This window comes from Cajanus cajan, chromosome 2 (assembly GCF_000230855.2).
Source record: "Cajanus cajan strain Asha chromosome 2, NIPB_CcT2T_4, whole genome shotgun sequence".
Taxonomy (NCBI): domain Eukaryota; kingdom Viridiplantae; phylum Streptophyta; class Magnoliopsida; order Fabales; family Fabaceae; genus Cajanus; species Cajanus cajan.
Genome location: NC_138518.1, coordinates 64,411,137 through 64,416,067, shown reverse-complemented (window position 1 = coordinate 64,416,067; position 4,931 = coordinate 64,411,137). Strand labels below are relative to the sequence as shown.

General features: G+C 40.6%; 1 non-coding gene across 1 annotated transcript; it reads left to right on the top strand.

Annotated features, from left to right (window-relative positions):
- The first annotated feature begins 1,570 nt into the window (after positions 1 to 1,570).
- Positions 1,571 to 1,676, top strand: LOC114916325 (small nucleolar RNA R71). The gene has a single exon (XR_003804730.1). It is a non-coding gene; the product is annotated as a small nucleolar RNA R71 (small nucleolar RNA).
- The last annotated feature ends 3,255 nt before the right edge of the window (positions 1,677 to 4,931 follow it).

The following is a 4,931-nucleotide window of genomic DNA, read 5'->3' as shown; positions in this document are numbered from 1 at the left end:
TCCAGTGGTTGATGCGCTGGGCGCATTTATGAGAGCGCCGGGCTTGCCAACCCTTGGAGCTTCTAGTATTTAATGCGCCCGGCGTGCCAGTAAATGCGTCGGGCTTGGTCATTCCAGGGGCCATAATGAGGAATAGGCCGGGCACAATAGAAATTGCGCCCGGCGTGGGTCTTGGCAGAGACCAAATGCCTCTGGTTGCGCTGGGCGTGGGTAAGCCGCGCCCGGCGTGATCTAGGTTATGCAGGGTTCACTTGAATTTTTCACTCCTCACACTCCTAACATATTTATCCTATATCAACCCACTCAAGCAAGTTTCACACAATTAACACATAACACAAAACATATATAGCACAACACAATACATATAACTCATAACAACCTATAACACAAAACAACTAAGCACCATAAACCAAGTTCAGGAACACATAAAACAAGAATCTAAAATTGGTACTAGAATCTAAAACATAAATGATATGAGAAACACATAAACAAAGTTCAGATCTCTGGGTTGCCTCCCAGGAAGCGCTTGTTTAATGTCCCGAGCCTGACTAGAAGAGACCTCAAGGGTCTCTGAAAGAAAGGATACAGCAGAGTCTTCCATCCTCTATGAGTGCTTTCTTTTTATCTCTACTTTCTCCTTCTTTATCTTTATCAATTTCTCTCTTTTTGTCACTCTTTTTGTCATTTTCAATTTTCATTTTATTTCCTTCAACCGACTCAATTCCTTCACTCCTTCTTCATAGTCTTGGCTCTCTTATTATTCTTCTCATTCTCCATCACCACAAATCCCCTACCACTTCTCGTGCATACTACATTTTAGTGCCCCTTAGGGTTTTGCTCGGTGTTGGCTGAGAAAAAACCTTTTTGTTGCTCTGTTAGCTGCTTTGCTATTTGCCCCACCTGTATCTCCAGATTTTTAATTGAAGCATCAGTGTTCTTTTGGTTGGACATAGACAATTGCATGAATTGTTGCAATGTTTCTTCCAACTTGGTGGTTCTCTCATACAAAGGTGGGTGTTGGTGTTGATGTGGAGGCCTGCTACTTGATGAAGCATTCATGTCTAGCTTGTTTCCACCATAGTTATTTCTCCACCCCTGATTTGAATTTTGCGGATAGGGGTGTTGAGAGAAATTTTGCCGCCCTTGATTCCCCATATAATTCACTGCTTCACCTTGGGAACTAGATGATCCAGCACAATAACCATTAGGGTGGTCACCTCCACAAAAATCACACGACATAACTTGTTGCATAGGAGGAGCATTAGATTGCATAGCTTGAAGTTGTTGAGGAAGCTTGGCCATCTGTTGATTCAAGGCTTCAATCTGTTGGGAAAGTATCTTGTTTTGAGCTAACACTGCATCTTGAGTACTCAGCTCTAAAACTCCTCTCTTGTGTGAAGAGCTTCTACCATGCTGGCTCCTAAAATCAGTGGAAGCCATGGACTCAATGATTGTGATAGCCTCTTCAGCAGTTCTGAACATGACTGACCCTCCAAAAGAAGCACCCAATATCATCTTGGTTTGAGGTTGTAACCCATTACAGAAAGTCTGAACTTGATGCTCCACCTCAAAACCATGATTGGGGCACCTCCTCAACAATGATTTGTACCTCTCCCATGCTTCACATAGTGGCTCATCCGCACCTTGAGCAAAAGTAGCAATAGCAGTTCTGGCCTCAGTGTTCTTGGACGGGGGAAAGAACCTGGCTAAGAATTTTGTCTCCACATCCCTCCAAGTGGTCAGGCTTTGGTTTGGCTGAGAATGAAGCCAAGCCTTAGCCTTCCCATTCAGAGAAAATGGAAACAACCTCATGAACAGTGCCTCTTCATCAGCCCTAGAAACTCCAACTGAACCACACAACTCATAGAAAGTGTAGAGATGAGTATGTGGGTCTTCATGATCCAAGCTAGAAAATTGATGAGAGTTGATAAGCTGTAGGAGTGCAGGCTTCATTTTTGCTAGTCTGTCATTCATGGTAGGCCTCACAATGCTCGAGAATTCCCTCGGGCTAGTGTAGGTGAAAGCATCACCTATAGTGCGCCTCCGGTTGTGATTGTCATTGTGAGCACCACCTTCACCTTCCATAGTGAACTCAGGAATGTCAGAGACAAGAACTTCAGGAATCTGAGTGGTTGGTTGGCCAATTGGATTAGCTCTAGTCCTCCTTCTCCTCCTGTTGCTATTATTCCTCCTTGTCGTGCGTTCAATCTCAGGATCGTTCAACAGTGGCTTAGAAGAATTTGTACCTCTAGTTCGAATAGTACCTTGCATACAAGAGAAAACAAAAGACTAGAGTGCACAAGTCAGCCCAAAGAATTCATTTGCGAAATAAAAATTAGCAATAAAAGTAAAGGAACAAGTCACAAATAACTATAAATACTAAATTGCCTTGCTAATCCCCGGCAACGGCGCCAAAAACTTGTTGAGATTTCCGTTAAAACCACTTTTGTTATCACTTTAAATTACTATTGTTTTGTCAACGGTCTCAAACACGGCAAGTATACCGGCCGTTCAAGTAGTAAAAATATCGTATCCACAGGGATTAGAAGGTAAAATAAGCATTTATTGACTATTCGTGACTAAAGAATAATTCCAAATTGTAGTTTGTCATGTATGTGAATTAAATAGCATGACTACTGGAATGAAAGCTATAAAAAATATTTGTTGTGAGTGGACAAGGGTAGAAATGGTATTATGGTTTTTGTGAGATTGTGGGGTCAGATTTCACCAAACGTTAAACTAATGAATCCTTAATCACTTGTTACATGCATTGCTTAGTCAACCTATAAGTTTACTCAAACCTAATCCCTTAGAGCAAGAGCCTAGGTGCGGACATTGAATATCAATCCCTTGAGTACCCAATATCTACACCCGCATTACGGGCTAGGGTTTAAGACTACTAATGGGCTAAGCTCCATTCCTAGATACATCTCCCACTAGGCATTTGTTTCAGAGCTAGTTTCAATGGTTATTTTCCAACACCCAATGGAACCCATATCATGCAAAGGAGAATCAATCCAAAGCAAGCATTAAGAATAGAAACAACACAACAATGAATGAACAACATATATATATATCATTGAAAATGTAAGGATTACACTAGAATTCGTTGGTTACATCTAACCCCACAAAAAATGGGTGAAACCACTCAAAACAATGAGGGCAAATACAAAATAGAGATGAAAGGAGAAATGAAGAACCGAAGGAAAGACCCACACACGACGGCTCCAAGCTCCGAGAATCCCTTCCACAGCTCCTAAAACGCGCCCAATGTGTGAATGAGGGAGAAACCCTCGAAAATGGCTTCAAATACGAGCTTGGGGAGACCAGATTAGGGTTTCACGCCCGGCGCGTAAGTCTTCGCGCCCGGCGCAGGGCCTTCCAGAGAAGTTGAGCACTATCTGCCTCAGGACACGCCCGATGTAATTTCCTTTTGCGCCCGGCGCAATGTCTTCTAGAGAGTTTGAGCTACTCTCTGTCTCGATCACGCCCGGCGCGTGTAGTCTCGCGCCCGACGCATGTGTCACTTGTAGGGGTAAGACACTCTATTCTGCTCAAGCCCGGCACGGGTCATCTTGCACCCGGCGCAACCACTCTACTCTGTTCCTTAGCTCCTTAGATTTCCAATCCTAAGGGTCTTCAATCCTCAATTCTCTAGCTCAATACCTGCACAAAAAATGAGGTATATTAAGGTATTGTTAGCTAAATTCTGGATTAGCTATATCTGCACAAAAATGAATCAAAAAGAGAATAATTATATTGCAATGGTTCAGAGGATGAGTGGATTTGTTCAATAAGTCTCAACCAAAAAGAGGTATAATTGAGACTTAACATTGGGTGGTTCCTTGAAGATAGTTAGTAGACTAATTCCATATGTGACTTAGTAATTAATGCAAACTATGGTCATGATATGTCTATACTCAATTATATTAGTCCTAATAGTGGAACCAAAATTTTTAGTGTAAGTGGCGACACTCAAGAAATCAAAGGAGGGATTGAAATCCCATTTAAGTGTCAATCTAGTAGGGCACATTGGGCATGAAAACGATTAGGTTGGTTCGATAAGGTTAAATCACTTAGAATGTTCAAGTGTATTAAGAGATCTTTGTAGGTGAGTGTGTGACGATACATTAGTTGTGGTGTGTGCATATGATGTGGTGTGAGTTGATTGTTCTTTATATGCACTAGATGAATACCTTGTTGTATGGTATGATTGTGGTGAATATTTGAATTGTTTGATGTTTAGCCTTCAAACATGTTGGTTGCTTTGTTGAATTGGTGGCTGTTGTGAACCATGATGTGTTTATGGTTAATTTATTTGTGGATGTTGATACCAGTATAAATGTTTTCTTTCTATACTTGTGTTTTTGAGACCTAGTTTACCCTTGCGTGTTTTCCTTGTGGATGGTATTACGATGGTCATGATTTTCACATAAGCAGATAGGGTTAGTTGGAGTTGAGATGTTGGAGCTTCTATTGGGCCATGTTGTTGGCATGTTGTCTTTGACTACTTTTGTTGGTTTATATAGACGTTACTTGACCGACAACTTAGGATTTTATATATTCGATACTTATCAGATTATTGTATATATAATTATATAGTTGTTTTAGTTGTATTTACTTATGTACATATCGTAGTTTACATATCTTGATATTGTGAGCATATAAACCTAAGTGGTTAGTTATCTTTCTGTTGCTAGTAGTAGATGATTTGCAATTGTAATGATCATGTTGGGTTGTTACAACTATCTCTCAATTTTCATCAAGTATGGTAGAAATAACTCTCTTTCTCTCAAAGTGTAGTACAAAAAAAAAATTTACTCTACTTTTCTCTTTCTCTCAAAGATGAATATAGAATAAATTGTACTGAATCAATTAGTGTAGTCCTCTGGGTGGTGACTACTCTCATTACAAATATCTCAATTTATAGG